We start from the raw sequence: 13,435 nt of genomic DNA, 5'->3' as shown, positions 1-13,435 counted from the left end.
TTTATGTCTGTTACATGTTCAGTCACATGGTAATATGTTGCAATTGTACAAAGTTTTATTGATCTGCAAGAAATAATCTAGGCTATTCTATACAATTATACTTTGACTAGAAACCACAATCTGTCTGTGTTGAGACGGGGGGCTTTTTGTGAAACGGTTTTGGAGGACTTTTTCCACCGCAAGCTAGTGATCACTGAGTAATGGATGCTATACCTAATAACTGGTCATGTGACCTTTACCAAATCTACGTCAAATTCATGTGTACATCGAGGTTTTGCTGTAGGCAGGAAACCTCAGGGGAAAAACACTGCCATACAGTTAACTTTCACTAAACAGTGGTATGATTCGACAAAAACACAAAATACAACTCTTTTTGGCAAAAATGTATACTGTATATGCAGACATAAACAACAGCAGTGGTCAGATCACAGCAGCAATTTGAGGATTAATGGCTGTGAATGACAAAACCGGTGTGTGAGTCATGTTTACGCCTCAGAGGAAAGTAGAACAGTGGTGAGGAGATGATTATGTCTACTTGCCATCATTATGGTTTTTCGTTATGGATTGAGGCATTTCCTGTGACGTAGCTAATAAAAACCTTAAAGGCAACAATTCTTTCAGCACATGATATAACCAAACTCAAACGTGCTCCAGGGCACATAAAATCAAAGGCCTTATTTTACTCTCAATTTGGCAGAGGAGAACAGCAAATATTCTAATCAATGACAGAAAAACTATTCAAGGAATTTTTGATATGACCTACAATTATCAGTTCAATTAAGTATTCCAATCCTGTATAACCCAGTGGAATGAAAAGCGGGGCTAAACTAGGGATAAAATCATTTCCTGAGAAATATTTGCAAGACTACACACAGCTTTTGAAAAACCTTCAAGTTTATTGAAATTTTACCTTCAGCGGGACGTCATGAACATGTTCATGCGGAGTCCTTTTGTAAAGTAGTATTGATATTACACCTCAGATAAAATTCCTTGGAGGCTTGATCCTTAAGGCTGTGTGGCAATGTCTTGGGACCACTTCAACATATTTTAGGTTATGATTTACTGGTTGTAATGCTGGTAGTGTCAAGACTTGTAATTCTGTTTTAAGAAAGGAACCTAAAAATGTGCAAATACAGTTAAAAACATTGTTTAATGGTGCGGTGTGTTGTGTGTCAGTGAGAAACATAGACACGTTACACTTAAGCATGCATCAGGAAGTGACAGTCACTATTAATTCCACAGTAGCGGTTGAGGTTATTTTTAGAATTGGGAACCTGGAATAAATGATTCTAGTAAGAGACAAATGAAAATGGAATATGATGTGGGTTTGTGTGGTGCCACAGGCCAAAGGTGAACCTGGTCGCACTGGAATGTAAAATTGTAATATGGGCGATCTAATAAGGAAAGAGATTAGACCTAGATTAATTACAGTATAGACACTTCTTAAAGAAACAGTTCACCTAACAATTAAAATTCTGTCATCATTTACTTTACCGTCTTGTCATTTCAAACCTTTATCACTTTCTTTTTTCCGCAGAACACAAAAAATATATAATTTGAAGAAAGTTGGTAACCAAACCGCACTGGCCCCCTTTCACTTCTATTGTACGGACACAAAACCAATGCAAGTGAATGGGGGCCAGTTAACAACATTCTTCTTCTCAATCAGATTTGGAACAATTTGAGGGTGAGTAAATGATGACATCATTTTTATTTTTGGGTGTCGCTTTAAAAAGGACATGATGAGACAAAATTATTTGGTCACATTAATACAAAACACATGATGCAAGAGTAAAACTGTAGGCAAGCTATAAATAACTGCAACACTCCCTAAATTACATTATTTTGTTATTTTTTACATTGCTAATACATTATGCAACTCTTTGTTCTCACAGAAAGTAATTGTTACTTTATTTAAAGTGTCAACTTTCTAAGAAAAGGTGTGAACTTGAGTGAAACATTCAAATAGTTTAGCGAGTTTTGAAAGAATCTCTGCTGTAAGGCTTACTTTCACTGCAATATGTTGACTGACGTGTGTTGTGTAGGGAAGAACACTGGCAAACATTTTTGGTGAAAGCACATTTCTATGTTCTATGTGTTCTAATTATATCATAATTATTGGGAAGTTAAAACAAACTTGAAGGATAAAAATAGACTGGAATTTTACAACCCGAGCTATTTATAGCGCAACCTGTTTGCTCATCTATTCAGGATCTGATAAAGGTCAATACAATGCCAAATGGATATAAAAGGGGATCAAACAATAGGTTGGCTAGGTCTAGCATTAAATTAAAAGGATCTCGGTAAATAAGTGTGTTAATGTCCATGTAAACATCACTAGTGTTGACGGACATCTGCTCGCTAACAATTTGCCAGCATCACATTCTTGAACTCTTGAATAAAACGTTGTCTAAATACTTTAGTGTCGCTATAAAAAAGTTATTTATTGCGGATTTCCCCTGATAAGAGTTGTTTTGCATGGCTGCTTTTAAGAAACTATTTACATATCATCTGTGCGAACGCTGAATGACACTTGTGGTCACATAAACTTTTACTTGAATCTTTTTTCTGCTACAGGAACTAAACTGATAACTGATAAGCAGCCTGTCAAGTCAAGTCAAAGTTTATTTATAGAGCTCTTTCAACACTACTATAATGGCCTAAAGTGCAGTACAGCAATAGACCAATGTAAATCAACAATGTAAATGACAACAATGTAAAACAATGTAAATCAACATCATACCATCAGGCTAAAAACATCAATAAAACCAATACTAAAAATAGCCCAGCGATTTGGACCCAGTCAAACACCAAAAGCCTTTGAAAATAGGTAGGTCTTTAAATTATTTTTTAAAGTGTCCAGACTTGGGGATACCTTCAGTGATATGGGTATCACATTCCATAGAGCAGGGGTTTTCACAGAGAAAGCACGGTCGCCACTACGCCTCAGCCGAGATCATGGAACAGTCAACAGCATACTATGGGAGGACCGCAATGAGCATTGAGTTCGGTAGGGGGTCAACATGTCCTCTATATACTCTGGTGCCTCACCATTTAAAGCCTTATAAACAAGCATCAGTACTTTATATTGTATTCTGTATGTTACCAGTAGCCAGTGTAAAGATACCAACACAGGGGTTATATGCTCCCATTTCTTAGTATTCGTTAAAAACCTTGCAGCAGCATTTTGAACATACTGAAGGCGAGCTGTCAAGGATGCACTTAAACCCAGATATAAAGCATTACAATAGTCCAACCTCGTAGAAATAAAAGCATGTATAACAATCTCGAAATCATTCTTTGACAGTATAGATTTCAGCTTAGACAGTTTCCTCAACTGAAAAAAGGATGCTTTCACAACACTATCTACTTGACTATCCAATCGGAGTTCCGAGTCCAAGACGACTCCTAGAGACTTAATATGGTTGTTTATATTAAAGGATGGTAGTCCAACGTTTCCAGTTTGGCCTCTCTCAAACTGTTTATTCCCAAAGATGATAAATTCCGTTTTATCCTCATTTAGTTGCAGAAAGTTACTAGCAAGCTATCCTTTAACTTCGATTAAACATTTGTGAAAACTATCGAAAGCCACACATGAATCTGTCATCAGAGGAAAATACAGCTTCAGATCATCTGCATAAGATGATAACTAATATTGTATCGTCTAAAGATTGACCCTAGAGGTAGCGTGTGTCATGGCTCTGCTTCATTTAGTCTTGTTTTTCTTGGTCCTGTAGCAGAGCCATGACAAAGTCTTTGGTTATGTGTGGAGAGAAACATATTATTGTCCTTTTGACAATAATATGCGTTCTCTCCAGTGTCTCGTCATTGGCCCCGCTCCTCTTGTTTCCTTGTGATCTTTCCCTGAGTGTTTGATTACCCACACCTGCCCCATGTCGTTATCCCTCGTTTGTGTTTCCTATATATACCTTCTTGTTTCTTTGTCTTGTGTTGGTGGATTACATGTGGATGTACTGTGTACCTCGTATGTTGTGTCGTCTTGCTGTGAGTACTTCACCTTGCCCTTGTTTTCCCCTAATATGTTTTTCTGTCACGAACTGTGGCGTGGAGAGAAGAGAACCCAAGCGCAGGCAGGCAGTGAAGGGGTTAAACACAAGACTTTATTATAACAAACAAATACCCTCGATGGGGGAAAAACTAAACTAAGAAATCTGTATAACCAAAACAAAGACTTCCCACGTGGGGGCAAAATGAAAAGACAGGAACAACAAAAACCTAACTAGAAAACCACGACCAAAAACATAGGGGAAAACAAGGGCAAGGCGAAGTACTCACAGCAAGACGACAACGCCTTCAGTATGTTCAAAATGCTGCTGCAAGGTTTTTAACGAATACTAAGAAATGGGAGCATATAACCCCTGTGTTGGTATCTTTACACTGGCTACTGGTAACATACAGAATACAATATAAAGTACTGATGCTTGTTTATAAGGCTTTAAATGGTGAGGCACCAGAGTATATAGAGGACATGTTGACCCCCTACCGAACTCTATGCTCATTGCGGTCCTCCCATAGTATGCTGTTGACTGTTCCATGATCTCGGCTGAGGCGTAGTGGCGACCGTGCTTTCTCTGTGAAAACCCCTGCTCTATGGAATGTGATACCCATATCACTGAAGGTATCCCCAAGTCTGGACACTTTAAAAAAGAATTTAAAGACCTACCTATTTTCAAAGGCTTTTGGTGTTTGACTGGGTCCAAATCGCTGGGCTATTTTTAGTATTGGTTTTATTGATGTTTTTAGCCTGATGGTATGATGTTGATTTACATTGTTTTACATTGTTGTCATTTACATTGTTGATTTACATTGGTCTATTGCTGTACTGCACTTTAGGCCATTATAGTAGTGTTGAAAGAGCTCTATAAATAAACTTTGACTTGACTTGACAGGCTGCTTATCAGTTACCAGTTTAGTTCCTGTAGCAGAAAAAAGATTCAAGTAAAAGTTTGTGACCACAAGTGTCATTCAGCGTTCGCACAGATGATATGTAAATAGTTTCTTAAAAGCAGCCATGCAAAACAACTCTTATCAGGGGAAATCCGCAATAAATAACTTTTTTATAGCGACACTAAAGTATTTAGACAACGTTTTATTCAAGAGTTCAAGAATGTGATGCTGGCAAATTGTTAGCGAAGGTGGACAGTAACGAAGTAAATTTACCGGAGTACTGTACTTAAGTACACTTTTTGAGTATCTGTACTTTACTTGAGTATTATTTTTTCTGAGTACTTGTACTTTAACTTCACTACATTTGAAAGACAAATATCATACTTTTTACTCCACTACATTTATAAAAAGGTCCAAAAGTAGAAAATGGTTTCTATGCAGCGGGGTTTCCTGTGTGCGCAATTTATCTGGCTTGCGATCTGCCAGGACCTTTTATTGTTGCCAAGTATTTCAGTTTTTCTATGCTCGCGGTTTTCCGGCGCTCGCGGTTTTCCGGCAAGCTTTGAATGGCCATTTGGCAGATTTTTTTACGCAAATCTGGCAACTCTGGGATCTTCCCCGAATGTAAACTTAGGCGCTGCTACACCATTGATAGCTCTCTAAAAAGACAAATAGAACAATAAAAGACAAAAAGGGCACATGTTAAAGTGTGGTGTAATCATCTGTGGGTTACGATCAGTCAAAGATCGTAGAAACATTGTCATGAAAATGATCGGCATAACGGCTAAACGGTAAATAAGCATCACATACACCTCGAGCTACACGTGCGTGTTAACTTCTGATCTGCTGCTATATCATTTAAAGCTATTTGGAAAATGAGTGATGTTTTTACTGAAGTAACTATAGTTTAAGTATTCCTGTTGAAATACAAACTATAGAACCCTGCCCAAAATACAACATAAAATGTAATGGATTTAATGGTTATAATGGGAATTGTACTATGGATACTTGTTGTCTACTTGTATGTGATGGATTCTATTGGTGGGATGGTAAATCCCATTGGAATAAAACCCAAAACACACTACAAAGAGGAATTTAATTAAAAAATCTCATTCTAATTCAAAAATTCATTGTTTTTTTCAGCAGGGATGGTATTTGCAGTAAAACCACAGTATCAACATATTTACCATTTTCTATATATGGGAACCATACTCCAATTAATAATCTTTAGTAAAACCACAGCAACTAGAAATACCATAGTTTCATTATACTAGCTATAGTTTATGTTTGTAGTTAAATTATGGTAATACAAATGGTAATAAATCCAACAAACACATGGCTTCTACACTTGACTATTTACAAGAACCTTACTACTTACTGGTAAATAGCTGCTAAAACTGGTAAAGGGAATATACAAAATAAAAGAACACTGCTCATAAATACATATAGGCCTAGGGGGCTAATGAGGATAATTAGGCTAAATGGATTATATCTAAACTAAACATATACACTCACCTAAAGGATTATTAGGAACACCATACTAATACGGTGTTTGACCCCCTTTCGCCTTCAGAACTGCCTTAATTCTACGTGGCATTGATTCAACAAGGTGCTGAAAGCATTCTTTAGAAATGTTGGCCCATATTGATAGGATAGCATCTTGCAGTTGATGGAGATTTGTGGGATGCACATCCAGGGCACGAAGCTCCCGTTCCACCACATCCCAAAGATGTTCTATCGGGTTGAGATCTGGTGACTGTGGGGGCCATTCTAGTACAGTGAACTCATTGTCATGTTCAAGAAACCAATTTGAAATGATTCGAGCTTTGTGACATGGTGCATTATCCTGCTGGAAGTAGCCATTAGAGGATGGGTACATGGTGGTCATAAAGGGATGGACATGGTCAGAAACAATGCTCAGGTAGGCCGTGGCATTTAAACGATGCCCAATTGGCACTAAGGGGCCTAAAGTGTGCCAAGAAAACATCCCCCACACCATTACACCACCACCACCAGCCTGCACAGTGGTAACAAGGCATGATGGATCCATGTTCTCATTCTGTTTACGCCAAATTCTGACTCTACCATTTGAATGTCTCAACAGAAATCGAGACTCATCAGACCAGGCAACATTTTTCCAGTCTTCAACTGTCCAATTTTGGTGAGCTCGTGCAAATTGTAGCCTCTTTTTCCTATTTGTAGTGGAGATGAGTGGTACCCGGTGGGGTCTTCTGCTGTTGTAGCCCATCTGCCTCAAGGTTGTGCGTGTTGTGGCTTCACAAATGCTTTGCTGCATACCTCGGTTGTAACGAGTGGTTATTTCAGTCAAAGTTGCTCTTCTATCAGCTTGAATCAGTCGGCCCATTCTCCTCTGACCTCTAGCATCAACAAGGCATTTTCGCCCACAGGACTGCCGCATACTGGATGTTTTTCCCTTTTCACACCATTCTTTGTAAACCCTAGAAATGGTTGTGCGTGAAAATCCCAGTAACTGAGCAGATTGTGAAATACTCAGACCGGCCCGTCTGGCACCAACAACCATGCCACGCTCAAAATTGCTTAAATCACCTTTCTTTCCCATTCTGACATTCAGTTTGGAGTTCAGGAGATTGTCTTGACCAGGACCACACCCCTAAATGCATTGAAGCAACTGCCATGTGATTGGTTGATTAGATAATTGCATTAATGAGAAATTGAACAGGTGTTCCTAATAATCCTTTAGGTGAGTGTATTAAAGGAGTAGTTCACTTCAAAATTTGCCCCCATTGACTTTCCATAGTACTATGGAAAGTCAATGGGGGCAAATTTTGAAGTGAACTACTCCTTTAATACCACTGATACTGTGAGCTACTCAGTGTATTCAGTAGGTTGCTTCAGAGGCATAAGTTATACGACACTAAAACAATGCACAACTGACATAAAGGAAATTTACTTTTAATACTTGAGTACTTTTAAAACCACGTACTTCTGTACTTTTACTCAAGTAAGAATCTGTCTTTACAACTTTTACTTGTAGTGGAGTAATATCTGTACTTTCACTCAAGTAAGTAAGTTGTGTACTTCATCCACCTCTGGGTGTGGGTAATCAAACACTCAGGGAAAGATCACAAGGAAACGAGAGGAGCGGGGCCAATGACGAGACACTGGAGAGAACGCATATTATTGTCAAAAGGACAATAATATGTTTCTCTCCACACATAACCAAAGACTTTGTCATGGCTCTGCTACAGGACCAAGAAAAACATGACTAAATGAAGCAGAGCCATGACAAGCGTGTATAAGGAAAACAAAGTTGGACCAAGGATTGATCCCTGAGGGACCCCCCACGAGACAGTTGTAGTTTCTGAAACGCAATTTCCAATCTTAACAGAACATGTCCTGTCCTGTAAGTAAGAATCAAACCATTTCAGAGCTACATCGTTTATACCAACATAGTCTCTGAGACGTTGCAATAAGATTCCGTGATCAACAGTGTCAAAAGCTGCGCCCAAATCTAACATCATCCATGCAACGCCCTTCCCAGAATCCATACTTACTAATATATCATTTGTGACTTTTAATAAGGCTGATTCAGTACTATGGTTACTTCTGAAGCCGGACTGAAAAATATCCATTATATTGTTTATACTTAAGAAGTCAACAATTTGATTACGTACAACTTTTTCTAAAATCTTATTCATGAAAGAGAGTTTTGAGATCGGCCTAAAATTTCTAAAATCCTGTGGATCCAGATTTATTTTCTTTAAAACTGGTTCAATAATAGCATGCTTAAATTCAGATGGGACAGTACCAAAATATAAACTACTATTAATAATCAATAAAACACTTGGGCCAATGGTATCCACGACTTTCTTTAACAATCGCGTAGGAAGAACATCATTTAGCGATGTAGTAGGCCTTAAACGCAATATTATCTCCTTTAGCTGTCCTAAGGAGATCGGATCAAACTTACTCAAACAGTGAGAAGGCCTCACTACATTAACTGCAACAACCTCTGCTGGCGAAATACTCCATCTGATCAGATCCACTTTATCAATAAAAAACTGTAAAAAAAAACTTTGACATAGTTCAATTGATGGAGTAACAAGCACATTTGTGGAAGGGTTCAATACTTTGTCAATAGTTGTAAACAATACCTTTGGGTTATTTACATTCTGTGCTATAATCTGTGAAAAATAAGAAGATCTAGCAGATTTAACTGCACTTTGATAAAATATTAAGGACTCTCTGAGAATAGCATAAGATATTTGAAGTTTATCCTTGATCCATCTGCGCTCTGCCTGCCTGCAGACACGTCTAAGATTCCTAGTAATATCATTTAGCCAAGGTTGCTCACAAACTTTTAAAAGGTGCAACATTGTCTAGGATCTCCAAACAAGCATGATTAAAAGAGTTTACCATTTCATCAACAGACATAGTTGGAAAATCATTCAAATAAGATAAATCAATAGTATTAAAAATAGTTTCAAATGCATTAGATGTAGATGCAGTAATAACCCAAGACATTGATGAAGAATGCTGAATACAATGTGCAGGTTGCATAGTAGTCAGATTAAACCTGATAGGCATATGATCAGAAATAGGTATTTCAAAAACACAGCTATTTTCAATATTAATCCCCAGGGAAAACACCAGATCTAGTGTATGTCCATGTACACGCGTAGACCTGGATACATACTGTTTAAGATTAAAAGAGTCAACCAAATTTAGGACATCCTTAGTCATAGGTTTATCCGGACAGCAAACATGGTTGTTAAAATCCCCCATAATCAAAATCCTATCTGCCCATGACTAATTCAAACATTTACATTCCTCTCTTTAGATAAGATGTAGTCAAACAAATGTACATTACACATTTAGCAGGTGCCCCATTAACTTATGCGTATGTTTGTTCAGTGGGAATCAAACCTAGATCTGGCTATGCTACCACCATCCTCTCCCAGAGTAACAAGAGGAGTGTTAAACTGTCTGTCGCTGTCATAGATCTCTTGGCTTTGTCATGTTCAGTAAGATCATGCCTTCACGGCCGTACTGTCAACATCACTGTCATTCTCACATTACTCAACAATCTTTCTCATTCTCTGTCATGGTGACAAGATCTATGACTGAGAGGTATTCAAAAATGGCTAGCTTGTGAAAAAAAACTGGATAGTAGCTGTCTGGCTGAATTTTAAAGATTTTTTGAATGAAACAGCAGCCTAATAATCCATCTGTTATCTGCCTCAGAGCTCAGTTGAAATGAAAAATGATAGACCCCAGTGATGTGTGGCCTATATAGAGGTAACACTATAATGATGTGATTCACACACTGTTTCCCACCATAATACCATCCATACCTTATTGCTAAATGACAATATCTATTAACTTGACTCCTGTGCCTTCAGAACTGCTGCTAATTTACACGTTCACCCATCCATTCATTCATAAAATAAATAATGATGAACGAGTTTGGCTTGCTGTCTTGAAAGGAAATGCAAACTCCAAACTAAACCTCTGATAAGAGACTGTTGACGTGAAAAATTTGGTGTGCTAATGAGAAATGTTCGCTTTAGCATTACAAGGTGACTTTGGAACAAAGAATTCAAGTCTGGAACAATCTAGAAGTGAGTAAATAAAGATAGATTTTTCATTTTTGGGCGATTCATTTTTAAGGGTCTTGTTGCACCAACATATATCTTATTGCATGATTTTATTTAAGACAAGCAATGTGATTTCCATAAATCTCTTCACCCTTTGGTATTCTTCGTGTAAAGACAACTCGATCGGTCACGAGAATGTGTTGGTTAAGCAATAAAAACATCATTGCTCATACCTTTTATTTCTTATTGCCAACAGCAGACTTAATGAACAGCAATTTCTTTTCAATGCAGTGACCAAAATCAGAATGAATTCTTTTGAATTACACATGACTTTTTTACGCAGAAATACCAGCTAAAGAGAGAGGAAATTGAGCAAAAGAGACCCCCCACCTCCCAAACACACGCGCACACATGTAGACCACAAAATATGTAGGTTCATATATAGGTTAATGTCTTCCATCCTTTGTCTAATTCTTTTGACGAGTGAAGAGGCTAAGCTGAAATGTTAAAATAATAACATTATTTGCCCTAAAGATAACCATCAGTCAGTGTGTTCTGTGTGAAAGTTTCTTGTGTTGACTTGCTCTGACATAGTTTGAAGTCATTAAACATGACAAAACGACAACCACATTCTTGTGTTTTCACAATTTCTTTTTTTTTCTCTTGTGTTTTCAGGCAGTTCACCCAGAATAGGGTGAGGATTGGGATCAAGCATTACAAATTACAAATTTGTTATGATTGCAAACAACTTTCAAACATTTTGTAAATCGTTTTCATTACACTTTACTACAGACACAAACATAAGGCAAGATGAGACAGTGAGGCAAGATGAGGCAGTGACAGGGATGCCAACTTTTGAGTTTAGCATGGAGTGAGATCTTCCACCGGGGAGGCAGGTTCAAACTTTATGATACCAAGGAGCCCCAAATATGGACCCCCTTACGTAAATATATGCCCATTTATACAGTTTTATCTATAAAGAAACATTTAAACTGTGTCACTTAGTAACTGTAAAAATTTTTAAGATAACGTGTAGTTTTCCAAACTAATTGGCTATACTTGTTTGTACACTATGGCCCGGTTTCATAGACAAGGTTTAGCCTAAACCAGAACTATGCCTTAGTTAATTTAGGCTATTTAAGTCGCTTTTATCAAAATGCCTTAGATGAAACCATTACTGATGTGCATCTCGAGACAAAACAATGGCACTGACATATTTTAAGATATGTCAGGACAAGTTATTTTCAGTTTAGATAGCTGAAAATTCATTTTAGTCTGGGACTAGTTTTAAGCCTATAGTCTGTGAAACCGGGGCTATGAGTAATGTTTTGATATACTGTATAAACCTGAAGAGAAACATTATCTTTTATATATCTACTTCAGCAACATATAATAAATCTGTGTCGTAGTAGTCACAAAGTTACAACCCTCAGTGAGTGAAATAAAGGAAACTGTCAAACATGCAAAACATACAAGCATTTCCGGGGAAATACGTAACGAGTCTGAAAGAAGAGATTAGCACTCAGAAATAAATATGAACCGTTGGAAATGACACAGAAATAATGATTTTTATCTCTGAAATTTTTAGATGACACCTTCTGGGGGTCTTCTGGGCGTCCCCTGACTCCAGTTCGAAAACCCCTGATAGGTCTAATACAGTACAGTTAGTCCTATTATGACATTTTTCATGACTTTTATTACACACCACCTAATCAAAGACTTCTGAGAAACACTGAAACACGATCACACACACTTGTCTGTCATTTTCAAGCTTTTGTACTACTTATTGTGAGTTTTTTAAGCAAAGTCCGTTTGTGTTTAGTGATGTATAGACATTCTTAACGCCTCTGCTTCAAATTCAAATGTATTATAAGCACATTTAAAAGCAAAAACTGATGTACAGTGCTGTGGTGTAATAGATAAAAACAGCCCGAAATTTGGTATATCCTAATTAATAGAGAAAACTAAAAAAAAAAGAGAAGGAGAAAAATAAAAATGTGTGGTGGCGTGAGAACATGACTATGGAATCAATTATCAGCCCCGATATCACACTTTCTGAAATCACATCTCTCAGTCTTCAGAAAACTAAAAGTGAAGCTCTGGAAATCCCAGACCAACGTCATCGCAGCTGTACAGCGAGGTGCGCGTGCAGATGCCTTTAATAACGGCGTCTTTTGAATGGCTACATGAGCCCTCTTGAGGACATGTGGTGTACTTGCATTGGACATTATGGGTGGCGTTTCATCAAACGACGGAAACTCTTGAGGTAAAGTCCATGCCTCCTTCACTTTCTATTCGCGGTTTTCCCTTTCACATCGTGATGCAATACTTGGAAACTTGATATCCTGTCTGGCAACTTCGGAGGAAAAGGCAACTTGAAATGTTTCATAACATTTATTAATAACATGTTTCATTTTTTGATGCATTTACATTGATTCTTTGAGAGTATTTGTTTTATTATTCTAATTATTAAATTGCAGTAGTCCAAAAAAGTGGCAAAAAAGCTGCGTCCAGCAAACCACATAGCCTATGTGTCAAATAAAATTATAATTGGTGTTGTTGTTCAATATATTTAAGTTTATTAATGAAATTTTATTTGAATTAATCATTCTAATTAATATTATTAATTACTTTATTTATTAATTATTTACTTGGAAATTATTCATTTTGTTTACATTTATTTAAAATTTTAATTTAGTCCATCTGTGACATGAAGCAAATGGCATCCTGAAGCTGTGTCAAAAATTCCCTTCAAACAATAAATCACTCAAGCGTGTGAGATAATTTTCTCTTTTTTTAAAGTCAATTTGATTTGTGTACAAGCCCCAAGGAGACAAAGCAGAAATGGATTTAATGTACATTAGTCCAATCGAGGCCTTGCGAACAACTTTCATATTAAAACTTGGTCAATAATTAATTTTATAGTAAACGTAAAGGTCACAGCCAGT

Source organism: Triplophysa rosa, linkage group LG18, assembly GCF_024868665.1.
Source record: "Triplophysa rosa linkage group LG18, Trosa_1v2, whole genome shotgun sequence".
NCBI classification, from domain to species: Eukaryota; Metazoa; Chordata; class Actinopteri; order Cypriniformes; family Nemacheilidae; genus Triplophysa; species Triplophysa rosa.
The sequence above is the reverse complement of the archived record's forward strand: the minus strand, read 5'-3'. Positions refer to the sequence as shown.